The sequence below is a fragment of the Anser brachyrhynchus genome (assembly GCF_964034855.1).
Source record: "Anser brachyrhynchus genome assembly, chromosome: 7".
Taxonomy (NCBI): Eukaryota; Metazoa; Chordata; class Aves; order Anseriformes; family Anatidae; genus Anser; species Anser brachyrhynchus.
In genome coordinates, this window is record NC_137701.1 from 29,978,865 (window position 1) to 30,006,455 (window position 27,591).

A 27,591-nucleotide genomic window follows, 5' to 3' on the forward strand; every position below is an offset into this window, starting at 1 on the left:
ATGACTGAAGATTTCTAGTAACTAGGCTTTCTAAATTCAAGGGATGTTGTTGTTCTCAGTATCTTAAAAGGACTTAATTCCAGGCATTTCAAAGGTCTGTGTTATAGCGAAGGTCATACTACACAACGGGTCCTTCTACAGGCATGTAACTTTTTCAGATGCAACCCTTCTTGTATCTACTGAGAACACAGGAGCTCTTCTTTTTAAACAGAACAGGGTGTTGTTCAGTGGGACTGACCTGGCTTAGTGGATGTTAAAGACCCCTTGTTATAAAAGAAGAAATAATTGAAAACAGTTTCTTTTCAGCCAAATATTTCTCTGCTTCTGAATAAAATATATGGGTGTAAGGGAAGAGGAAAGAGTATCTGTGTCCCTCTGTGTGTAGGTCTAGGCTGTGAAAGGGTTTCTTTTCAGAAGTAAAAGTATAAGTAAAAAAAAAAAGTAAAAGTAAAAGATACTAGCTTTTGTCTACTGGAATGGGTAGATTTGTATTTACTTTTACAAACTCAGTAAAAGCTAGCAACAAACTGGGCTGTGATATTGTGTAGCACATGCCTTCACCAAGGCAGACCAAATGATCATGTTAACTGCAGGACTGGGTGTTTGGGTAAAGGCAACAACAATCCTCATTTCCCTTCAGAGGCAGAAAGAGCTTTCAGTATACTTCAGTTAAGTGTAAGAGAGCGCTGAACCATACATAACTACTGAGCTGAACACCCTGAGTACACAGAAGAGGTGTGCTCTTCTTCTCCTAAACTGGAAAGGGTATTCAAATTTTGCAAATGGATTTATCACAGTTGTCCAGCAAATTCAGTGCCCGGACGCACATCATGCCTTGCTTGACAGATCAAAAAACCAGCCTGATGTAATCCTTGATCCAGTTCTGCCTAAGAGATATGAGGCAGTGCATCTTATTGGTACACAAGGCAATTTAAGATCCAGGTGTCTTACACTTCATTTGCTCTTATAGCATGTTTTATGAAGTTCTGTCTGGAAAGCACCCCAGAGCTGACTGAACTGCTTGGCATTGGTGAAATTCTCACATTGCAAAAGCAGGTGGGATACGTGATGGTAGACATATGGCAGAAGAAAACAGAATTTATACTTTTGTGTTCACATTGCAGGTAGAACTGTTCTTAGGTCTGTGTTCATTTGCCCCAAGACAATAATCGAGCCTGTATCTGAACATGTAACTAAGGAAAATGTAACTAAGGATTCAGAAGCAAAGCCATATGTTCTGTGAAAGACCAATTCTTGAACACATCAGACAAAAACTTTGGAAACTCCCCTTTACTCTATTAATAAAACTAAAAAAAAAAAAATTAAATTAATTAAATTAAATGTCCTTACAGTCAGGGTCTGAATCAGTTTCTCTGTGAGACACAGATGTCCCATTCCTGAATCTCACACAGCTGCCACTTCTTTATCCATGTGAACTGATCTGCAGAAACACGCAGCGTTCCACACCAGTAACTGCACAGCTCCTTTCATCCCTCTGCTGTCTTCTAGCTTTTTTTAATTGAGACAGTATCTTCCAAAATCATTGGAGCAGCACAAGAAGAACCACATCTAAGCTGTGGAATCCTGAAATCAAGTTCAGAAGGATGGAATGCGTGTCTGTGTGTGTATGTAGGGGAGAACAGAAGACTCATGTTATAGAAAATGCAAAGATTTAAAAATGTAACAACCTATATGACCTGTTTGCCTAATTTGCCCACCTCTCCCAGTGCCTTAGCTCCAGTAACAAGCAGTTTTCCCATTATTATAAAACAAGACTACCCTAAGGAACGTCATTCTCTACAGAAACAGAATGAACTGAAGTTTGCTTCCTGCCTACATGTGTGGTAAAGCAAACATCCAGTCCTGTTGCAAAGGCTTTTTGCAGTAAGTGGATATGCGTTTGTATACGTGAAGTATACTGAGTGAATATTCAGCATTAATTTGCTACCTAAATAGAAATATTTAACGCTAACTGGTGGAGCCCACAGGTTGACTGCAAGCTAAAAGTGGTTGGGGGTTACCTTTGTCTCCCTGTGTGCCTTTACTGTTGAATTTCAGTAAATAAGTAGAAAATCAAACTATTTGTCCTGGTTCCAGTTAGGACAGAGTTAATTTTCCTCCTAGTAGCTGGTAGGGTGCTATGTTTTGGATTAGGATGAGAAGAGCGCTGATAACATGCTGATGTTTTAATTGTTGCAGAGCAGTGTTTACACCAGGCCAAGGACTTTTCAACTTCTCGCTCTGTCCTGCCAGCGAGCAGGCTGGGGGTGCAGCAGGAGCTGGGAGGGGACAGACCCAGGACAGCTGACCCAAACTGGCCAAAGGGGTATTCCATACCATCTGACGTCATGCTAAACAATATATAGGGGTGGCTGGCCGGGGTGGGGGGGCCGGCTGCTCGGGGATAGGCTGGGCATCGGTCAGCGGGTGGTGAGCAATTGCATTGTGCATCACTTGTTTCTTATACATTATTATTATTAATACTATTATCATTATCACTATTATTATTATTGTTATTATTATTTTCCTGTCTTAATAAACTGTCTTTATCTCAACTCACAGGCTTCACTTTCCCGTTTCTCTCCCCCATTCCAGAGAGGGAGGGGGGAGGGTGAGCGAACGGCTGTGTGGTGTTTAGCTGCCAGCCAGGTTAAACCACAACACTATTTCAGAACAAGAACTTATCTACAATAAGACTACAGCTGGAAGATCTGCTTTTGGTGGTCACAGGGTCTCCATTCCCAAAATCTAGAGAGAACGATGGAATAACTATGTCATCATCACTAAATTAATTCAATATTCTTCCCCAAACACTATTATCAGGACAATCAGGTGTATTTCCAGGTAATCAGAATGATCGGTTACCACCTTGAAAATCTCAAATGACAAGGACCAAGGGGGGACAGAGAAGCCTCAGATCCAGAGGCTCTAGAAGAGCACTTTGTGCGGGGGGAGATGCCTCATAAAAAACTGAAGCACGAAGCATGCAACATGCCCAGGAAAAAACAGTGTCTAGAAGAAACATGCCTGGGGAAGACAGAATTAGAGTTTAAAGAGGTAGAGGCTAAAGAATATGTCTTTGCCAAGGGGGATATAAACTATTCTGGTGTAAAGGAGAGGAGGTGCCTTTTCAGCTTAAAACTAGAACTTATCTGGACTTGACAGAGAAGTCAGTTTAAGAAATCACAACTATATATATATATATTTTTTTTCCCTAAGAGATCGCATACCCATGGGGAAAGACCCTTGGCTTTTCTTGTATCACCTTTACCCAAATTGTAGAAAGACTTAGAAAGAATAGAGGGTTGAAGCATAGACTTGAGCTCTGATCTGACTAGACTAGAAATTTCACGCCATTTGAGTCAAACAACAGCCTCTAGCAATACTATTGCACTGACAAGGCCAAAGAACTCTCTTTGCTGTGTGGTTTGATGTACTAACTTCAGTCTAATGCTGCCAAAATGCGATAGGGGATTTGAGCTAGGTCACATGCCACCAGCAGCCTGAGAAATGTGAGTTGACCCCATATTAGTTCACATAGACAAAAGGCAAAGTACATTAGGAGATGTAAACTGCTATTTTTTTTATCTTTCCAATAATACTATGCTAACATGGAGGATGCATGGCTGAGGATGAGGGTTTTGCTTGCTCTGAAAATTATTTATTTGAATTTTTCTGTTTCACTAAAGGAGAAAAAAAGATTTGCCTGTTTTATGGGAGAGTAAGAATTTAATTGTATTTGCAGAAAGCCAGAATCTTGGTTCTTGAATAAGAAAGGACAATTATTCTAAATATTTGCATATAAAACTGTAATAGGAAGCATATTCATGACAAGGGGGAAAAAGCTATCAGTGTACATTTACTATAGTCATGTGATTTTTTTCTAGAGCTAATATTTCACAATAATATACATGACTGACAGATGAAAAAGAACTGACAATATTTTGTTTCTTTTTCTACAAAAGAAAAAAAAAATGTGGACCCATTGGTTTAAATGTGGTTGCCCATTTATAGAACAATTTTTGATGAAAGTAGAGTTTCTGCTTCCTTTCATTAAGCCTGATTTTAAAATGAGCCTTTTGTAAATCACCCTTAAGGGTGATTTCCTTCAAATTAGAGAGACTACAGGTAGTGAATTCATTCATTGCTTACAGGTCTTATGAGTGCAGAGGAAACTTTTAGTTGCCTGGTTAGACTTTGCACGATTTTTTTGTTCTGTTTTTCCTTTTCCTGAACGCAAGGCTTTCATGATTTTTTTATTTTTTTTAAACTCAATATCACAATTTAGGTCCCTGAATAAGGGCAACTGAGCTGGATGCTTGATGCATGGCTTTGTATCCTCCTGCCTATGTGGGATGATGTGTTTCATCCCCTGGATTCCTCTGGGAACACATCCCAGCATAGGCAGAGAGGAAACCTGGCAGTGCAAGTCTAAATGATCAGGGGACCCAGACTACCTGCGCTGCAGTGTAAACTTAGCCATGGTAACTGCATAACTGCCCTTTAGATTACATTATGTGAGTCCCAGCACCACTGAAACATTGCCACATGGCTCCAGGTGAGAAGGCAGTGTCCATCCTCACCATTGTGAAACAGTCTAGTAACATGCATGAATATAAACATGCCATGACTTTATACTTCATAAAGGATACATGATTGGTTCTGTAAACTTTATGTCACTTAATACAGAGTCCAAATGTTCAGCTCTTGCCAGGAATGCTCTTTGCAAACAGCTCTCAAGCTTTCACATTGCGACTTTCTGAACTTCTGTTTCTCTTCATTTTTCTTTGAAACGAAATTTACATCACAGGCAGCAGTGGGAAGCTGAGAATTCACAGATCCCACAGATTTAATGTTAGTTTGCTTGGGAAAAGGATGGAGAAAAAAATTGCCTAAAAACTAAATAAGCACTTTCACATTAATAAATATTAATAGCAAAGCTTTGCACTTATAGAGCAGCTTCCATCTGGAGGTCTTGCCTGGCTTCATAAATATTAACAATCCAGTTCCATCAAAATCTGTCAGAATATTTCCACTGGGAGTCCTTGAAAATGGGTCTTGTTTTTTGTTGTTGGTTGGTGATTATTATTTTTTATGCCTTCTTCAACAGCAATCCTGTTCTTCCCTGGACCTTTTCAAGCACTGGAGCATACTCTCTCTAAACATGCTTCCATATGAACACCCCTCCTTGATTTGAGAACTTTGGTATCCTTGAATGGATTCTTTTTTCAAGAGATAGTGATGCCCTATGTTTGTTTTTCTCCTATTATACAAGCACCAAGGAATGGATGGTCAGGAAAACGTTATCATCAGAAACAGGCATATTTACCTCACCTGGAAATAAAGCAGGATTCAAAGCCCTTCTCTTATTTCATGAACCCTCTTACCTGTTAAGTATTTTCCTAATGTCAGCAGTCCCATATGTTATGGGAGGGCTCTGGACAGAAGCTGGACAGAAGCAGCATTAACATGAATATAAAGCACATCTTCATGGCAAGAGGGCTCAAAATGAGATGCTGGAAGGTGGGATAACAACATGAATGATATATTTATCAATATTGTAGATTTATTATTTTCATTATGAGTTTGCCCAATGGCAATAATTCTACAAAGAGTTTCTGTACCGCAGGATGGCTGGAAGACCCACAAACTCTTGGGCCCTTTCAAGGCCTCACTGGAGGCAGAGCTGCTGTTTCCCATGACAAAAGGTTACATTTGAATTGTGAAGTCAGCAGGAGTCTGGAGCTGCTAACTCACAAAGAAGCCAAATTTGGTCAGTTGAATAAAATTTTTTTTCCCGTTAGGATACTACTTTGTTTGCTCACGCGGCTTATTTGCTTGTTTTATTCTCACTTGGCTTTTTCTCCCTTCCTCAAATATTAATTCATTGAATAATTTCTCTCAGGGTATCCACAGTGCCAGTAGAAAGAATAGCATAACTCTGCGGGTAGGGAATTTTCTGCAATGTGGTTTTCCGTTGATGAAGAGTTTGCTTTGTTTAAGTTTCATGATGCACTCCCTGCTATAGACTGTGACACACTGCTGGATGCTTACTGTTTTGCAGAGTTTCCAATGGAAAGCATCAGATTTAAGAATACTTTAAAAAAAAGCCTTTTTGGGGTATTATTTTTTAACAACTCAGCCTTTTCATGTTTAATTTATTTTATAGAAAAATAAATATTTGAGGTTGGATGTGCACAGAAGACTATTTTCCCTTCTCCCACCTCCCTCATCTCTCAATGAACAAACACATGCTCAAGTAATGAGTTCATAAGATGACTTGACAGTTATTTTGGAAAAGAGGGGAATAGTGAAGAAAGTAATATGTTTTTTTTAAAAAAAGTCAAAAAAACATGACTCTAAGATTCAACTCTGATTTAAAATAACATGCAAAACAACATCGCGAAGTCTGATTCATCATACTTTCAAAACAGAAAAAAAAAGAAATTTAATAAGTCTTTTTAAAAAATCAATTCTGCTCTGCAAAAGCCAGAATACTAACACTGTAAGGAATACAAGCCTATAACACGTATCAGAAACCAATATCCTTGTTAATAGGGAGAGAGTGGGAGGTTCCTTTCAGGTGCCTTGTCCTTGGTGTTGTGTTATGGTTTTGTCCTGAATAAATGGTTTCATAAGTGAGCAGTTGAAGTAAATTGCCTTTAAATTACATTATGAATAAGTTGTAAATAACAGGATCTTCACAGTTTAGAAGAGAAATGTTATGTTCAGTTTTTTTCCTTCTTGTATCTGAAAGACCTGAATATGTTGTAGAACAACATATAACATAAAAGCTACAGCATATTTATTTGCTTAGAGAAGCTGCAGATCATTGACTCCGTAAAAAGTCAATCCATCCTCAACTGATACTCCAAAGAGTCCAGGTAGTGAAGTTATGTGGTAACTTTCTGCAGTACCTTCCAGGTAAATCTGAAGTTTGCTTTCAAAATCTAAGAATTTTACCATCAATCAACTTTCAAAATTGATTTCTTGTGCATAATGAAATAGTAGCTGAAGCTAAGCCACTTGTGGCTACCAAAACTATCAGCACACAACATACAAAGTGAGACTGAAGGATCTGTACTTATTTAGACTAGCAATAAGGACCTTAAGAGGTTTGCTGGTGGTGGCTACTGTCTGCTCTTACTATGACAGCCACCTTTTTTGAACCAGGGGAACAGCAGCACAAACACCCTGGGACCAGGAGCCAGTCACTAACATAAGTGTTGGGGATGTAGAGTCATGGGCAACATGACTCAACCAACTTGACCTACACATTCCCTCTGCTGGCTGAGACTGTCAACATTAATTCACACAAGAGAGCAGCCAGAGCAAGGAAGTCATAGCCCATAGACCAGCCATTAGCTGCCAGATACTAACCATGTTTAATTTCTACCTGACCTGTCTCATTTCCTAGATATGAAAGGGTTTGAACTTCACTGACTCTTCTGCAAGCTAGCCAAACCTGCCTTGCAATCCCACCTAGAAATATAAATTGCTTTAAAGAAAAACTTTTTTTCCTGACTGCTCAGGAATTGACCTCTGACAGTGATAACATGAGAGGAGAAACATTACATGAAAGTAAACAGCCTGCACCCTCTGAAATAGGAATTCACTGCTTGAAATTTCACCGTTAAAAATCAAACCACAAAACCCACTTGGTTTTTCTGTGAGCAGAGAAAGATAAATATTCTCCTCACCCTTCCCAGATGCCCTGGGGATTTTGTGGGGATTCCTCCACAATAGCCATATTTATTATTTTTTGGTGGGGAAAAGAAGAGAAAAAGCAGAGGAATATCATTCAGACTCCAGGACCTCTCCCTTAGTCCCCCACTGGGACGTTTATGCTCACGTTCCTCCCAGAGCTTCCTTTTCCTCCACCTCTGCAGGCTTCTGTAGCCACAGCCACCACCTTCTGCCTCAAAGTGAAGATCTTCAGCCCTTTTGCTGAAGCAGCATTAGTATCAGCTGCTGGGACTCGGGACACCCCTCCTGACTGGCAGGGGTGCTGTGGCCTTGATTACTTGTGACAGAAAACACCCCCAAGCAAAGGAAACAGTAAAAGAGAGGGATCCAGGATCAGGCTTTTGCTGGAATGTGTTTTCCTTCCTGTAAGGCAATCCCTTGAGATCAGGGCTCGTGGGTGTGCGACATATGGCATCCTCTTCCTGCACTGTGTTTATGCAGGGCTCACTGAGCCACATGGACATTTAAAATAGAATCTCCTCTCACAACATCCCCCCACCCCTACATAGTGCTTAGATGTGTAGCATGGGCTATCCAAAACTCTCTCAGGTAGGAGAGAGGCCAGGTTATCTTTCAGTTCTGGTCTTTCAGGTCCTGAGAGGTATCTTGTGCTGCAGTGCTGTGTCAGAGGGATGTACTTCTCCCAGCACACTTTTGATTCATGAGAGGACAGCCTTTATGAGGGAAGCTGAGAACTTAAGCCATCTCTCTTTCCCCGCTGGTGACCAGACCTCTTGTCCTTAATGCTGCTTTTACAGATATTCTTCTCCTGCACAAAACTGTCTTATCTTGCTCCCGTGAAGAACACTGTATGAGATGCATCTGGGAGCACTGGAGATGAATGCATGTTTATCTGAGCCAGCCACTTTCAGAATGCCCTAGCTTAGAGATAGGGGAAAGGATGCTAGACCTTTTGTTTTCTCCTGTGAAGAAAAAAATCCATGCTCTGGGAGCTGCTGAGAGACTTGAAATGAGAAATAAGGAGTCCTGAGGGGGGTGCAAAGAGTTCTCACAGAAATGAGGGTAAGAAAACAAATAGAAAGAAACAGGACTGGATGAAAAGGAAAGGGGTAAACACGTATGAAGACTGCACATCTTCTCATCCTGGCCCTGTTATTGGTTGGGGTCTGAGAGATGCACAGGGAAGAAATTGGGGCATTTTTGGCTGTCTATCTGGTTATCCAGGCACTGCTGTCTCCTTCCTCGTGCTCTTCCTGGAAATCAGGAGCAAGTGATTTCCTTCCTGCCTCGGGCATTGCAAAGCTCCTCTGGATAGAGTTCAAGAGGAAGAAGCCAGTGCAAGTGTTCGGGCTGCCAGGATACCACTTTGACCTTTGTGGTGCCCTCCTTTCCTTTCCCATGAAGATGATTTCAGCTGCTGTAGTTACTGTGTTTCTTTTGGGCTCCATGTATGTAGGCATCACTGTGATAGAAGTTAGGGCTGACAGTTCAAGTACAGAAAAAAGGGGCAATATTAATAATAACAGTAATAATATGAAAGATGTTATATGTTACAGAATGAGTCAGAAGAGAACAGGAGAGAAGGAAAGAGTAGGAAAGTATTCTGAGGTTCCAAGGCCTAAGACAGTCAAGCCTTTTCCCAGGAATTTTTTCTATCCTTCAGTATTGGTTGCATTGTGTTTTCCTTACAAACTTCTCACAAATCCAGAAGCCAGAGCTCCTACTGGCATGGAGAAATCCTTCAAAATAAATGCTAAAATAATTTATTTCACACCCCAGAGACATGCTTTCATTTTGAACAGTTTGGCAGTTTTCATTAGTTCCCAGTTTCATCCTCCAAATCCCAGCACAAGCTAACACAAGCTACAGTCTGGAACGAGAAACAGCCATTTCTAAATTAAAGCTTTAAAATTCTTCCTACAAGTAGTTAAAAAAATTTTTTTAATTGTTATTATTACTTAGTAGATATCCAGGGAATCTAATCTAATATGCCACCCTGCCTTGCAGTGTTGAAGTCCACTAAACCAAATTAATTAACCAAGTGGAATTAATTCCTTTGAGACTACCCAGTTGAGAACAGTGTTTTGTTGTTGTTGTTTTTAACCTTCAAAATGGCATCTGGGAGAAATGATTCCTTTTAAATATGTAAATGAAAAATTGATCATGCTGAAAATAATGTATTTTCTATCTTGAACTAAGATTATTTAGGCTTCCTCCTCATAATGCCATTTCATACTGCCATTTTTCCTATTATCTTTTTGTCTGTCTACCATTCCAGATATTGAGGTAGAATATAAGCTTTATTTCAGGCCCAAATTAAGGCAAGGCAGTAAGATATTTAGAACAGATGGAAAGGGCCTAAGCCACTGTTTCTTTCTCTCACTGTTTTATCACAGGTCATGTTTACTAAAGCAGTGATCACTCACTTGATCTCCCCTGAACTCTCCTCTAATACTTCACAAGTTTTCTGCAGAGGACTATAGGAAGATATACACAGTGGTTTATTTAAAGTCTTGTTTATCTAAAGCTCAGACAACTTTCTATATTTTAATCAGTGACATTACCATTTATATCTTTATTTTCTCATGACATCATGAACATAACACGGTTTGTTTGTCTATTATAACTCTCCAACTGGTTGAACAAATCACTTTATACTGCTACCTATTCCCCACCCTCTGTATGTGTACTTCATTTTTACTTTCTCACTCTGTCTCATTCTTCCTACTTCATATGTCATACCAGATTATTACCAACCATGTTTCCAACATACCACAGTTAGTTTGAATTCTTACCTTCTTCTCCAGTGTCCTTGCAAGTCCCTCTCTGGTTATCTTTTACAGTTTTCATACCCAATTTCTATTGCACCTGGAAAGTTGTTAATGAAAAAGTTAAGAGATTCAGGCTACAGCTCTGCAGAGTTACATACAAAATATTATTCAGTTTGAAGTCTGAATCACCAATAACTATTTTTTAAATGAGTTGGTACCCACTGGATATCAATTTCATCACATCAGTCTCCCTCCCTCAGTTTTCTTTTGCTGTTTCAGATAGTCACTGTGTATCCCTTCCCCACTAGCATCATCCCTTCACAACTGAGGACAAGACAACAGAATCAGGAAAAACACTGAGGTTTGACTGTTCAGTATTCCTCAATTCCTGCCCATAAGTCTGCCAGACCAAGTTTCTCCTGGTTCTTTACTTTGCTGCTAAACTGATAAAAAGTGCACAAAGTATCACTTTTTTTTTTTCCTGGGGCCTGGGAAAACACACCTTCCTATTAAAGACCGTAAATAACTTCCTAGTATTGTCCCACCAGTGATGAAACCACTCGTTTCCTTCTTCCTGGATGTACAAAAACGTTTCTCCAGCCATGCCAGATTGCCCATCTTGTTACTCACATATTATAGGGACATGCTACTTGGGATAAAACAAATCAAAACACAAACCTAAATCATACATTAATAAAACTGAGCAGAATAAAGAACCAAGGTCTATTGTCTATTCGTAGACACCTAATCTAGTAAAATCCCTTTTTTATTGTAATGTATCAATCACTGTGGCTTTATTGTGCTTAATATATTTTTAAATATATACTTGAGAATCATATCCAACATTTCAAGACTATGTTCAGACCGCCTACTACAGCATCTAATGTAGAATTAGTCTATATTGTTATATCTATTGCCAAGAACCAATAAGCAGTATAGACACAGATGGTGAAATTCATGCCACAGATGGTGAAATTCACATCCCCTAACTTGTAAAGTCTTCAGGGTTTCTATCCACATCTAAAGTAGGTAGTCTAGACTCCCTTTATGGAAAGTGGACAAAAATAGGAATTTCTTATTTGCAATTTCTCACTGTCTAAATTAAATGTTTAAAAAGGATTAGACAAATCATGGCCTGGAAACACCTATTTCTTTCCCTTAGTCGTAAAAGGGATCAATATGATCTGAATACTCATACATGTTACACATATTTAACTCTGGAAAAGCGGAATCTCAGCTTGGAGCTGACATCCCACACAACCCACAGACAGAAGCAAAAGTTTTGTCCAAGTTATTTGACCTGTCCTACCTTTCTTTGGTGACCTGATGGGAATCAATATGGGACAGCTGTGAAAAGACACAGGCCCTGGAGATGCTACCATTCCCCAGGAACGGAGGGCTACGTTAGGAGCTCAAGCTTCTTCCCCTTGTGCTAAATAGCAGAGAGGTGAGACCCTGACAAATAATGGGACTGTTCCCATTTTCAAAACTGGGTCATAGAAGCCAAAACATTAATTATAAGTTCATATGCCTAGCTCTTCTCTAAGAAGCAACCCTTTGATTTGCTAACTTAAATTGAAGTGATACGTTAACAGGAAAGTGAACACATTTATTAGGCAGGCATCTTTAAGAATGCAACACTTAAAAGAAGTCTGACTCCTGGCTTTGAAGGTGTTACACAGAACCTTTTGAAATGCAGAGCAATGGATGTGACTTACACAGATTTCAGTGGGATCTTTGATACATCACCATGCATAGGCAAGTGAAGAAAAACACCAGTGAAGGCAGGGGAAAGGACCAGGGATTTAGTTTGTAGAAATCCAAAGATACAGCATTTAAACATAGCAGGTACCCAGAAACCATTGCTGGTAAACACAACATGAGGATCTAGCATTTTTTATCCATGCTTTTTTCAGGTTTGATTCTGAAGTATTCCAATTAAAGGCAGCTGTTTGGAAAAGACATGATTTGGTCAGGATATACAGGACCAGACCCTCAGTTTGGAGGAGCTAAGTTTAAGCATATTAGTTGAAACAGTTAAAATATCAGATACTTACAAATGGTACTTTATATTTGGGTAACAAAAAGTTGATGAAGAGACAGACTTCCAAGGTTTCAGAAAGCATAGAGCAATACATCAGAGGAAAGGTAGTAAAGCAGACAAACAAACCCTCAATTAAGCAAAACCCTTCACTTTCTTTTAAAATAAATAAGCTTTACAATGGTGGAGGAAGCAAAGGAAGTGGTGAGAGTCTGAGCAAGCAATACCATACGTACATCCTACTCAATATTTTTGTGTTATTTATATAGAGAGAGAACCATCAACACCACCCAACACAAAGCCAGGACTCAATAACTACCAGACAGTGATAGATGAATGGACAGAGGAAGAACGGGCTTATGGTCTGAAATGGAGAAATGTTCCAAAAAGCTCAGGAGAATAAACATGTTGAACTCAGGAAGGAAACAGCTAGGTGATTTCACTACCGTTTCAGACACCTTAAGGGAAAGTGCAGCTCTTTAGAGTGACCCAGCTGGTTTCCCTCTGTGAATCCACTTGAATATTGCTCCTTCCTTTCACGGATCACCTCCAAAAAAAGCACTGGAAGCAAAGATTTTTTTTTTTTTGAAGTTTGTCTACTTCAACAGAAAAAAAACAATGAAATAGTCTCTGATTTCCGAGGACATCCTGAAAGCAGGCAGCAAGCACTCTGTATGCTTCAACAAATGGATAACACATTAGAGATAAATACAAAATAAGCTTCAGCACTCCATTTGTTTTGAGACATTTCCTTTGTGTATCTTTCTGACTGGATATTTAACATTGTTCCATATCAAGTGGCCACAGACTCTACTGTATTAAAGGGCACTGGGCAGAGACTTTGGCTTTTGTAAGTTTTATATGACTTCCTATTAACACAGTAGCTAAGCTACTACAGTCAAAAATATAACTGATTTACAGTCAACTAGGTGAGATATGAGCAGGCAGAATCCATGTCAGTATTCAGTAATTAGGGAGGCTGAACTCTATACTGCATGCTAAGAGATGCTGTCTGCTCTTCTACTCTCTAGACTATGACAACACAAGAAAGAACAGATCTCCAAGAACTGGAACCTGGTCCCACCATGAATGTTATTTATGTTGGAGCTACATTTCCTGAAAAATAAGAAAACTAGGTAGGTGACAGATCTGCATATGCAATTAATCTTCTGCTTGCATGACCTGTGTTACTCTGTTTATGCAAGAGTTACGTCCCAGATCACTATTGTATCAGCGAACTTCCCAGACAAAATGATGATTTTTTGCCATATCTACAGATATAGTCTTAACCTGAAGATTTTCAGTGATTTGGGGTGCTTTTACTCATTTTTGACTTCAGATATTTCTGCACAGACAGGAATTATATGAATATATAATTGCTTGATATAGAATTATCAATACCCAATATTTTTAAAACCATGAAAAATATTTATCACAGGAGAAAAAGGAAATGATGACATTTCAAAAAGCAAATTATGATGCAAGAATTTTCCAATACAGTTTTTATTGGTACTATTGGTGTTATTTAAGTAAATAAGTGATGTTTTAACTATATATGAAGAACTATAAAAGAATCTTCTACATTAAGGAAGAATAAAATATCTGTCCTAACCTTGACAAAATGACATCTCTTGTGATGGCATCCACCAGCAACTGTCTGGAGAGGTAATTCCAAGATTCATCCTTGTTATTGTTGTTTTGGAAGACTCCTTTCTGACAAAATACTCTCAATGATAATTCATCTGTATTGGTTTCTATCTTATCCATCGCTTTCCAAGAATATATTCCCCTTCTGGTGAATAACATACATACAACTCAGACTTTTGAAGCCTAATGGTAGATTTGAACCTGCACTACCGGAAAAAGTTTTCCAAGAAGGTTGCATTTGGTTCCAGAGCCTGCAACCCCATTCTGTGGCACATGGCATTGCTTTGATACAAGCTCATTCCAGAAACTTCACTAGAATTGCACATTGTATAATCCAGACTGAGTGAATTTAGTAACAGACACCCACAGCTTTCAAGACAGATGCCTCATAAGTAGCATCCAGACATCAAACTCAAAGACTGCTGAGGACTTCACAAACCGTAAAAGGAAGTAACATTAGTACATGGTTTTGTGGAGTCCAGTGCCAAAAATAAGAGCAGATACTAAAAGCCATAAGAGCAGATACTAAAAGCAAACTTCAAAAAGAAATAACAGCTGTTTTGAATAGTTGCTACATATAATAGTTGTGTCAGGCATGGGTGACTATAAAACTTCCTCACCCATTCTCCTCACTGTCATCTTCCTACATCCCCACTGATACCCAAGCTACTGTTGTAATTTAATTTTACTTTATTGCACTGCTTGTCCAGCGATTCTAATGAGATAAACGCTTCTGATAATGCTGAAAGTTGAGGTGACAGCAATTTGTAAAACAGACCAGACAGTATCAGTTGCACAAGTTATAAACAAAAGGAAGAAGGAAAAAGAAATGTATATTTTGCACTGTTTGTAATCAGCACAGAGATGAGGGATTGCAGTTCTCACTGCTAAGAGGTATTTGAGATAGCATGTAGTTGGCTTAGCTCATGAACATCCCATTCTGGGAAGCCAACAAAACCGGCTTTCTGATTACTTTTAAAATTGCTTTTGTGTTGCAGGTACTTGAACCTTGCTCAGCAGGATTCACCAGTTTGAACCTCTTCAGTGACCTTTCACAGGTACTTTAGAAAATGCCTACATTGTGCAAGGCTGTCATGAAAAGCTAGTTTATTTAGTAGCACTATGCCCAGAAGCAATACAGCTGTGGAAGTAAAGAGCTTTGCCAGGGCTGCTTTCCGTTGTAGCAGAGCTCCACATAGTATTGGCACAGTTGCCCTGCTTCCTGACACCCTGAACAGAGACAGACAGACTACCTTCAGAGGTAGCTTGGTTTACTTTATTGCATCCCGTTCTGGATGAAACAGTCATCTCTGCTCTTCTTTTGCCTTTTTTTTTCCTCCTAAAACTGCGGAGAATCTCTCTCCCACTTTATTCTTCCTTGTTTCATCATAGTTCTGCAATATTACCTAATTTCTTATTGTTTCTAGAATACCTTTACTGTTGCCTTTAATCTTATCTTTTACTAAATCATATGATTAACTCCTACTTCTCAGTTTTACACACCAAACCATCCTTGACCTCTATGTCTACCATATGTTTTGTCAGCATAACTTTCCGTGCTAACAATGAGTCCTTTTGAGAGCATTTTGGGAAAGTAACAAGGAGGTTATTTTTGGGAGAGCACATTTTTGTCACATCAAGGAAGAAGAGGTTACATGACTAGGATAAGCACGTCATGATTTCCAGGGGACTCCAATCTGTTTAGTAGCTGTAACTGCAGGTGTGAGAGAGCTCATGGCATCACACTAATGTCCACAGCAGGATATCAGAGGAAGCCTGTAGTGAATGACTCCACAGCAAGAAACTTTGATGACTTGGGCTCATGCTGAGAAAAATAGTTGTGCTGAAGTCATGAAATAAAGTAGAAAACAATATACCCTCCTACTCAATTGTTCTCTCCAGGTAGAGAATCCTGGGTCAGGATCTCTTATTACCAACAGAGATCTATCATTTCACATCAGCAGAGAACCTGGCCCTCTCCTTAAGGGAGGGGGACATGTATTAAATTTTACACTTAATGCACGCTCAGTTCCATAAAGATAAATGTGAAGTTACACTATTCTTTCAAGATCACAGTACCAAGTGCAAATGTGATAGATTTATCCTACTTTTACAGTGGGATAACGGAAAACAGGACGCGCTTCAGTACTTGAGGCCCAAAAGTAACATATGGTAAAAGAACTACATTTCCAAACAAATTGTGGGGATTGTACAAACACAGGAAATAAAAACCTCCATAGGCAAGGAGAAAAGAGTTAAGACACACTGCCTGGGATTGTAATCTATTTTCTTCTCCTGGTAGAAGCTGTCCTGGACCTGATATACCAGCTGCTGCCTCTGATATATGTCTCTTACCTCCCCATATGCTTCATGTATATGCTTGCATATCACTCTGCAGTCAGCCAGCAGCTTTAAAATGTCACACTGATAGCTCGCCTGGTGACAATCTGCACCCTCTGTGCTCATGGTCTAAATTTATAGGTCGCAAGCCTACTTATATACACATAAAGGCAGAACCAAAGAGGTGGTTTACAGTGACTACTGGACCAGCAGCTATTTCTTGGGTACTGTTACAACAGCAAACTCTGAAATGAGCTAATATAGGTGGTTTCATCAGCCTGCGGCCTCTAGGAACAAAAAAGACATCATGATCATGTAGTCAGATACTCTGCACTTTACAGGTCATAGATTTTCATCGACTGATTCAGATATTAATATCTTCAAGACCACTCAGGCCACAGAATGATATTCAACTAATAACTTGTGTTTGACTCATAAATCTTCCAGTAAGGTGCCTGGAAGCTTTCAAGAAATAGGAAAAAAACATACTTTTTACTTATTTGAAAATTGCCTTTCCCCACCCCCCACCTGCATTGCTATGGAGTAGATCAACAACTCATTAAATTTTACTCCAAAACCTTCTTGAGTACATGGTTGGTTCCATCCCCACCCCACCCCCTCCCATGGAGATACTTGCAATTAATAATCATATTACCTCTCAATTTTTGGTACGCTAAACAGATATATTTCTGCAGCAAGACCTTGGCCTTGTTTGAACCATAAACCCATATATTTAAAGATATCTATCTCCCTTGTTATCGAAATGGAAAGGAAAACTCTGCAAAACGCTGAAAAAAAAAGTAGACTGTCTGTGATGTAAAGAAAAGTGAGTATATACTGCTCAGGAGGCAACCAGAAAACACACACAAAAAAGGAAAAAAAACTAGCTGGAGATAGAGAAGGTCAATGTAGATTGGTTTCCAAAATGTTTGGAAGACATTAGGGGTTAGCTTAAGTCACCACAATTCCTAGGAGAGGTGAGGTCAGCTATTGGTGGCTCATCTCAGACTTTAAAAAAAAAAATCTACAGCTGATGTTTTTGTTTTGGTTTGGCTTTTTTGGAAGAAGTGAAAACACCTTTAGTTTCAAGTAGTCATCTGGCCTTCCCAGGAAATTCTGACAATACAAGTAAAGGGGAAGAAAGATTGAGTGGTCCTAGGTGCTTCTCACCCTGTTAGTATGAAATCAGTGACTTCACTTGTTAGCAAAGAACTCTAATCATGGCTCTATGCCATAGTCCAAATGGAAAAGCTCTATGCAAACCAAGGGTTAATAAATAAAAATCAAGTGTTATCAATGCTTATCGGTGGAAAAGACATCAGTTAAGGTTAAAGTGTACATGCAGTGACTTCTAATTGTGCTTGAGTACATTTTACAAGGAGGGACAATGATGATATAATTTTTACACAGTTGTCCACAATTACTTGTCATTTTGTAAATGACAAGAGATTTTCAGGTTAAGATTTGAATTTCAGATCAACCTAATGCAGCTTCTAAATGGAGAAAAGCCCTTCAAATCTCAATATTATAGATACATTTCTCTTTGTAAATAATATCTGAAGTGTGGGTTGCTTTTAATTTTTTTCCCCGGTGATTTAAAACCTCAAAGTTTCCAGCCTTCTTTTTGTCAATATACTGTAGCTCTGCTTCTCTAAGGAAGCCAAATAATTTCAAGATCTCTGCCAGCAAACTATACAATTTTCTGATATCAGCTCACTAAGGGAGTATGGAGACTTGCTAGGAACATTCAGTATTTCTTCCTCTATTACAAGAAGTCCATGAATATAATTACTGAGTTTCCCTGTATACTTTCCAAAACTTGAAAGACACTGACCTGACACTGTTAAAAAGGGACTATGAACTTAAACAGTTTTGTATGTGTGCATGTGTTATCAATGTGTAGATATTATCTATGATCATTCAGTTGCTACTAAATTCACTAGTAAATCAACAATTACTTTCATGGACAACATAAAAACCTTAACTGATATAGTAATGACAAGGTTAGATTATTCATATGCATGCATAACTAATTTGTTACAAGATACAGCTAACTGGATGCAGTTGTTAACACACTCGGTGTCTAGGCTGGAGTAACAGCAGAGTAGTTGTGCCACACCACCAGTGATTTGGGAGAAGTTGGATGGGCAGATTAAGAGGCCAGCTCATACTGATCCTGGACTAGTATGAAAAGAAGTATACGTAACATAGAAGGAGAAGGACAATGTTATTTGTTGAAAGTGCTTCTGATTTTTTTTTCCCCCCAAATTAAACATTTTGAAAATCTCGGGGAGACAAAATTCCAGCTCAATTAACAGTGCAAGTCACAATGACCTTATGCATAGACAATACTGGGGTACTCTATTCAATGAGAACAGATACCTGGTATATCAGCGTAATTATTCAGGCTATTTATTCACACAACATGGTGCATATAATTAGTTATGCTTACTAAATAAGTATTTGACCATCTACTATTCCAAAGTGTCCTAGGAATTACACAGTAAAAGCAGGGAGTCTCTGCATTTGCTAAGTACAAGAGGAGCGGTCTCTGTGAGGAGCATGAAACGGTATCAGAAAACAAATAGCAAATTAAAATATTCCTAGAAATGCTACATTCTTTATGTTTGGGTCTCAGCAAAGAGCTTTTTCTTTTTTCCTAGGAGGGAGACAAAATTGTTGGACGTGATGTGGTTCATCACACCTAATTTTAGCCACTAAACGAGTCACCTTCAGGAAACCTCCATCTCTTTGACTCCAGATGGAATACAGAGCATTGGAATAGACCATGTTACCAATATTTCAGTGACTGAAGTTACATAAGATGAAGCTGACCCCTTATCTTTAAAAAGCTTCTTCAATAGACTGCCTCATTGTAGAGTCTGTATAATTAGGAAATTTAATTTGGCTGATGTAGGAGAGGAAGTGTCCATATATGAATATTTATAGGCAGTCTTCAATCATCAGCAAAGTCTTTAGGCATGCTTTCAACTTGGAAAAAGACCTGAGTATGTGCTTAAATTTAAGAAGTGCTTTGTGTTTTCTTTAATCAAAGTAGCCATAAGGACATTTTTCAGTGATTTCATAATCACTGAGTTTGAGCTCCCCTGGTGTTACACAGAATTTCTGCAGATCTCATTCAATGTTTGGGGTTAAAAAAAATAAAACATGAGATCCACTGATCCTAGAAATTTCTGAACTACAGTCTTTCCCAAAACTCTTTATCCAAACCAATTCCATTCCTGAATTCTACCTGACATATCTAGCTCTCCTTTTAGCCAGATTTTGTGTTAATTTATCTACTAAAGAAAATATGTTTAGATTATTCTGATATTTTTCCTGTAGTTATGTTTATTGTTCTGACTGGTAACTTCCTGGGCAGCTCTTTTATTTAATAAGGAAGAAAACTATTTCTTAATAAAGCATTGCAGATTTCACAATGAAGCATATATATATATAAATAGACTTCGCTGCAGCTCAGTACAAGAAAGGAGCTACGTATTCTCTTTCAGCATCTCTCCTTTTCTTTGCTATTTAATGCTTTCCATCTCCAGGACGAACAGGAACCATAAAAAGCAGATCTATGGGAATGCTGCAGCAACAATGGCTAAAATTTTCAAAGGCATTCATATATGCCATTTACACAAGTTTCAAGAAAGCCTATGACATTTTATCTAGAGTGAAACATTCTGACTCTGCACTAAAGCAAACCAACACTCATTGTATAACTTAGTCTGCAAAAGCATTCATTGTATGTCCCAGAGCCTGACCTGTTGCGAGTGGATCTGGTAAGCTCTTGTAGCTGGGCTTGCTGCCATTCCAGCATGTGCAGTTTGGGAGGTTTTTTGCTTTGTTTTGGTTTTTGCAGCTGTATATTCTTCTCCTGCTGAATGTTGAAAATCTTGAAGTAGAGCCAATCAGATACAGCTGAACTGCCTTTGCTGCAGTTTAAAAAAGAAATCTGCATGCAGTTTATTTCAATAGACCACTCTAAACTCTTACTCCTGTCAGAGCAGACAGTTATACTCATTTTTATATAAAAACTTAGTACAAAGAACAGGAACAACAGATTAGACGGTTTTAAGGCCATATCCTATTTTAACTGGATTCACTGGGGGTGGACCTCAAAGATAGTTACAACGAGTGCATTTACTGTACTTCAGGGAATTCTCTCTCTTCCACTCCTACTGTGGAAGTCTTGTAGGAAAAAAAAAAAAGGTATTGCTGATGACACAGGAACAACAATCAAGGGAGAAGAACATTTTACTACGAGTGAAGTACAAACTGTACATTGAGCAGGGGGTTGTGGAGCATTCTTAAAGTGCAAAGAATAAACAAGGCACCCAGTTGTGTCTCACTAACAGGAAGTGGGGAATCACATGGGTAATGTTTGGTTTTGGCTATTAAAGGTCTCTCTTGAGCTCTGTTTTTACAGTCTCTCATCCATTTAATTTTGCATCTTGAAAATAGTCATTTGAAAGCAGTAGGATGAACTGTTTGCAGGATGTTAGCAAATCCAGTCACATGACTGTCCTGGTAAGACATGTGTTTGTATGGCAGGGGCTAAAACCCCTATTTTTTTCCTTAGAGCACACCAGTGAGCAGATGAAAAAGTATTTCTACACTCTAGCAATAAGTTTACACCAGGATTTTAACCAGGGCTCCCAGAACCTTATGTCTATTGATTTACAAATTGTTCAGAGTAAGATTAAAATATTAAAAACAAAACCACACCACCACAGAAGTGAACTGATAGCTCCCAAACTTCACATTTGTGGTCCTATGGGATGCCTTGCCTGCAGAATACAGCAATCAAGTGCCACTTTGGGAATAGTCTGTGATAACCGATGGATTCACCAACACTGCACCCGGTGATCAGCAGAGAACGCAGCCTAAGCAAGCCTGAGAGGACCCAGATCTGTGCTGTTTTGTAAACCCTTTCTTCCTGCTGCAGTGCTGAGTTATTGGTGCCATCCTAATTAACTCAGTTAGGATTGCTGAGTACATCTCCTAGTTGTTTACTTAATCACTTAACAAAGAAAGCAACTTGACTAAGTCAGTAAAACCAAACATCTTCATAATTGCTCTATCAAGTTGCTGAATAAAAGAAAAGCATGTAAAAGTTTAAGATTGCTTTTAGTTAAAAACAATTAAAATCACATAAGCCATGAGAAAAATGAAGTTCAAGCCTTCCCTGGGCTAGGAATTTTGTAGAGTTATTTTTAAAGGAGTGACACTAGCAATGCTAGGCTACAGGGTCTCAGGGTCATCGTGCACGTCCTCATTGGGCTGTAGTTTCATTCAGCGTAACTATGCCTTTATCACATGCCAGCTTTGTACTCAGATAGTCTGTTGAAACACTAAACTCTATGCTGAAGTATCTCTGCTTTTAAAATTAATCCAAGGCTATGGAAAGCAGTCAGATAACAAAACTGAAGTCAGACTGTTGCAACACCAATATGATGAGGCTCAGGCTCTCTAGCACAACTAAAATAAAGTATACTCATAAAAATTAGCAGGACAGCATTATTTTGCAGGATAAGTACCTTTGAGTAGATTTAGCTGGTAATCCTGCACAGAGACTCTCAGCTGTCAATTCACCAGAGGCAGAAGGGAAGAGAAACAAGAGCTTTTTGACCTTGCATTTATACAAGAAAGAACTCTTAATTTAGTGTTTCCTCCAGAGAGGACAGTACAGGTAAGCTGAAAACCATAGAATTACAGAACAGCTTGGATTGGAAGGGACTTTAAAGATCATCCAGTTCCAACTGCCCTGCCATAGGCAGGGATGTCACCCACCTGATCTGCTTGTCCAGGGCCTCATCCAGCCTGGTCTTGAGTACTTCCCAGGATGGGGCATCCACAGCTTCTCTAACCTGTTCCAGTTCCTCACCACCCTCTGAGTGAAAAGTTTCCTCCTAAACTCTAATATAATCTCCCTTCTTTCATTTTAAAACCATTCTCCCTTGTCCTATCATTGTCTGCCTGAGCAAAAAGTCAGTCTCTGCCTTTTTTATAAGCCTCCTTTAAGTATTGATGAGCTGCAATAAGGTTACCTCAGAGTCTACTCTTCTTCAGGCAGAACATCCCCAGCTCTCTCAGCCTTTCTTTGTAGGAGAGGTGTTCCAGACCTCTGATCAACTTCTTAGACCTCCTCTGGACCCGCTCTCAACCTGCCAGCCACTCCTCTGTTGATATAGTCCAGGACACAGCTGGCCTTCTGGGCCACAAGCACACACTGGTGGCTCATGTTAAGCTTTTCATCCACCAGAACCCCCCAAGGTTCTCTGCAGGGCTGCTCTCAATGAGTTCTAATAAGTTCTCCACCCAGTCTGTGCTCATGACTGGGATTGCCTTGACTCAGGTGCAGCACCTTGCACTAAGACTTGTTGAACTTCATTAGATTCACATGGGCCCAGTTTTCAAATTTTCAAAAAGCAAGGAAAAAAAAAGAGAGAGAGAGGGAGGGAGAGAGAGAGAGCACAAATACCTCAGTGTTGTTATATTTCAGGAAATATCATCTGCCAGTCTGAATATGTCTGACTATGATTGGCTCTGTGTTTCTGTAACATGGGAGGCAGACCCAAGAATGGATTTAAAGCATATATGCTCATCCAACACCTTTGCTGAGATACCCCAGTAACTGTGTTGGTTAAAGCATTCACACTGTAATAAGAAACATTTCAACTTTGGATGTGTCCCATCCATGCCTGATCCATCCAGACTACAAAGAGTAGAAGAGAAGCTGAAACCCTTGATAAAGTACAAGACAGCTTAGCGCTTAGTTCACGTTACACAAAGACAATACAGGGGAAGGACAACCAACTTTTGAGAGGATTTTGATATGCACTTAACTAGTAGTGAAAGCGTAATTTAACACTTGGGTAACAAAACACACCAGTCTCCAGAAGTGTCAGGACTCTCAACTTCTAATTTCCAGCCTGTTTGGAGTTATGCAATTTTGGAGTCCTAGAAAGAAATAACTTATTGAAATTATGCTACAGATAATACAGTTCCAACTATGTAAACAGGAATTGTGGTTTTCAAACACCAGAGCCCCTAGCAATGATGATTTCCACTGTTTAATTCTGTGTTGTGTGAGGAAACCTTCCCTCTCTTTGTTTTAAAGTTCAGCATGATTAACTTTATTATATTTATTTTTTAGTTCTTTTGTTATGAGAAACCCGTGTACCAAAGTCTGTTCTCAGATTTCCTGAACTCAGCAAGAGCTGATATTATGATGTATCCCCAACGCATCCACCCAGTTTGTGTTTCTGCTGTTCTGAATGTGCAGTCAAACAGCATGTCAACATCCTGTTGATTTGTCTAGAGTACAAGCAGATGATATGATTTCCAGCAACACTGGGTATTAGATTGGAGAGGAGATGCCTTAAAGCCAATGCTGTCCTCCCTGATCTTTGGACATGACAATATTCTAGACAGTAACAGAGAATCGGTGACACTTTGTCCAATGAGCTCTTGACTGTTTTGCCTCCATGATACCATTAAACAAACTACTGTTCAAGGATAGCCAAGCACAGTGCTGTAGAGAAGACATAGAGACTCCTTATATATGCATTTCACCGAATGTGTGCTACACAGAGTGATGGCTTGTTTTGAGGATTTGTATTGTATAGACACCGGAGGTTACCCTGAGAAAACAGATACTTTACAGACACAGATGGGAAAGAACTTGCTCCAAATAAACTTACAGCCTAAGTGGGGGTACATTAAACACTAACAGGCATGCTACATCCTTTGACTGCAAAACAGTTGCAAGATGAGGCAAACCAGGAACCTGGCTGTGTTCCCGGGATAGGAATATAACCTAAAGGTTCAAGCAGAAGTCAGAGAGGTGAAAGAAAGATCTATGCCTGAGATAAAAAGAAGGAAGAAGAGATGATCTCTTATCTTTGGGTAAATCCTTTTTTTTTTTTTTTCATGCTTTACATGAAGGTCAAGAACTTGTTCGGTAACAATTACTGTTATGACTACAGAAAGAGAATCCTGTTCTGTGCCCCAAGGATTTCACAGGCTAATTGCACTTACAGTCGCTGGTAGCATAGGCACCATGTACAATGTGTGCTGTATTTGCACCATTGTCCATCCTGGGTAACAAATCTACTTTGATCCTTTTGCGTGGTAACAGAGGTTTCATTCTCTGTGATATAAAACCAGGCCTGAGTTGGCCCACACATGGTATGGGGAGTATGTGGCCAGTAATCCCCACCCTCTGAGCACAAAAATAAATGGGAAAAACTGGAAGAAAAAAAAAATGCCTGAGGTCAAGCAGGAGACCCTTTAATATGAGGTAACAAATAAATAGAATATTTTTCCTTCCAGGGATGGGAGGAAGGCAATTAGCAGAAAAAGGCAATTCAGAGGGTGTCCAGAGCCAAATGTATTCCTGAAGCACCTCTCATATGAAGTATCCCTCTGTCAGGATTCAGCCTAGCTCTTGCTTCACTGTAGCTATATCTCTCCTTGACCTGTGGAAAGTTTTCAGAGTTTGGGATCCATCCCGACCACCAACAGCCAGGTGTGTTTAACAGCCTGAAGCTTGTAGCAGAGGAGAAGACAAAGCCATGTTTGTCATGCTGGCCAGCTGGCCAAGTGACCGCAGCGTGTGGCCTGCTGGGACACAGCACTGCCTCATGCCAGTGCAGGCATGGGTCTGGGCATGGGCATGGGCATGGGGCACCTCCTGAACCCACAACTGGGACAGAACCACATCAGCCGCTGCTATAGCCTCTCCTCAAAGGTCCAAACACCCTCCCCAAGGCTGGGAGGCTGCAGTGGGTGGACAACGAAGGATACTTCTGGGAGCTTTCTGATCAGCCTCTTTCAATATTGTCATGATATTTGCAGGCTGAGATTGCAGTTTTTGTGTTGTGTTTTGTCACAAAAATCCAGGGAAGACATGGATTTCTAGTCCAATTTCCTAGTCAGGCATAACTTCCTGGATAGAGACATTTCTTCCAGCTTATTTATTTATTTTCCTTCAAGTGCAACATAAACCTTCCCTTCCTGTTGGGAACAACAGCTGCAACACGCGACATCACCTTGCCAAGCCTGAGCGACTGTAAAATACCATTTACCTTGAAGCAAGATAGTATCAAAGAGAACAACCATATGGGTCTGATTATGAATTCACTGCATAGCTCTAGTTAGGAGGAGGAAGAGAAGCTGCTGTATCACAGGGTCTCACTTCTGAGCTAACTCTCTTGGACCTGAAAGGACTGTCACATCTGAAAGCATTTCTGAGACAAAAAGGGAATTTTGTTTCCTTGCTTAGAAAAACACTCTGAGCTTTCAAAGGTTGGAGACATAAACGTATTCACCAGGGCAGGAAACAGATACTTCTTCTACAGGTTAATGGGAATATGGTGGCCCCAGAAGACGAAGTAATTGGCTGATGAAAGCCACATGACTGACACACACACTTCCCAGCATTCCTACATTATCCCGCAGATCTGGTAGATCCTGTATGAATGCCAAAGTGTTTAGATAAAAAAATGCTTTCAGCTACCCTTGTGTTACTTTCAACTTTTCGCCTTTCTTGGGAGGATGGGGTTGCTGGAAGCAACCTTTAAATGTTACAAGGGAATTCAGACAGGCTGGAAAATGATGATTAACCACATTTTTTGCCCCAGCCCCACCCCACTCCAGTCTTTTGCTCTGGGTTCCTTTGGTGCCTCCTGTCCCCTGAGGCCAGTTGATGGAGGGTCGGGGGAGGCAGACAGCACTGGGCTGCTCTTTGTTTCGTGCCCTGGTCCCATGCTCCTCCGGAAGTGTGCTGGGCTGTGTGGAGCTGTTGTGCTCACTTCCCTTTTCAACATCACATATTTCCTATTAACGACGAGTGGGAAAGGTCAGGGAGGGTCTCTTTAATGGCCTGCTTGAGGGCAAGCAACAGCCTTGCAAAATGGGTCCCAGGCTCTCTGATTTCCTGGGATTTCTAGTCTATTCAATAAGCAAAGAAAGAAATCTTAAGAAAAGCAAATAAATGAAGGCGAATGAAAATGAAAGGGGACTTTCCCATGTGGGCTTGGTTCTGGCAGAATCTTGTTCTGTAAAGTTGAGCATGTCTCTCCCCATGATTTTGGTGGTAGGCAAGTAGCCTTAACAAGAACCAAGACAGATAAAGGAAGCATTGCATAGGTGCATGGGGTTAAACAGTAGGAACTAACAGTACGTAGTTTATGGCAGCCTAGTTGTTTATGTGTATGCAGTTTTGAATAATCCATCACAGAGTGTCTAGGAAATGTTACTGTTACTAACATAACAAAGGCAACGGTACCTTCCATCCCTTGATTCAGCTACAGTGGCTGAGAGGTCTTCTCCACAGGAATTCTGAGACTTTTCATGGATCAGGACAATGAAAGTTTTAAATGTAATAAATTTGCATAATAACCCTTCTCATGCCTCAGGACAGAAAGACCCAATTTTACCTGCGTGCTTTGCGCTTCAAATACAGAAGTAACATGCCCATCTGTATTTCAATAAAGAAGCCAACTGGTGTAAATCGATGTTGTGAGTTGAAACCAGTGAAGCAATGTCAGGAGTTTTTGCTGTATTTTTTCCTCTTTGTTTTGTGCCTTGCTTTGCTGTGTCTATCACTAAATGTTCCGGAGCTCTCTACCACAAGCCCAGAGTGTGGAAAGTGCTGATCCAAGTTGTTTGCTGTATCTGTGCTCCCAAACAAGCTGTTATTTGGCATTGGCATGTAAATAAGTCAATTCTTTTCATCTTGTAGTTGTTAAATAAATACTATGAACCAAGTCCACAGCACTGAATTTTTGTAGAAGGTCACCGAGATGATTTCACAGAAATATCCTGCGACAGTTTGCAAAACAGGATGAGTCTCAGCCTGAATTTCATGACTCTGTTTTTTTCCACTTCTATTCCAATGGTTACTGTGTTTTTGCTGTCACAGACAGGCAGCTAATTCACACTGACTCTTGGAGACCAGGAAAATGAAAACTGCACCCACTCTTCATAGTATCTAAAACATTTGTGTTATGAATTACTTGTATTTTGGTAGGAGCTAGAAGTCCTAGCACATGTGAACTACTGTGTATGCAC

The 27,591-nt window shown here is 39.8% G+C and overlaps 1 long non-coding RNA gene across 3 annotated transcripts; it reads right to left on the reverse strand.

Annotated features, from left to right (window-relative positions):
- Positions 1-480: 480 nt before the first annotated feature.
- Positions 481-22,940, reverse strand: LOC308198435. Of its 3 annotated transcripts, XR_013953913.1 has the most exons (4): positions 22,563-22,940; positions 10,503-10,575; positions 4,653-4,824; positions 481-1,181 (listed from the first exon to the last, which is right to left on the reverse strand). It is a non-coding gene; the product is annotated as an uncharacterized lncRNA (long non-coding RNA). The 3 variants fall into 3 exon arrangements; XR_013953914.1 differs by lacking the exon at positions 481-1,181 and having other exon boundaries at positions 4,124-4,824; positions 22,563-22,880; XR_013953915.1 differs by lacking the exons at positions 481-1,181; positions 4,653-4,824 and adding an exon at positions 6,942-9,187 and having other exon boundaries at positions 22,563-22,883.
- Between the last annotated feature and the right edge of the window lie 4,651 nt (positions 22,941-27,591).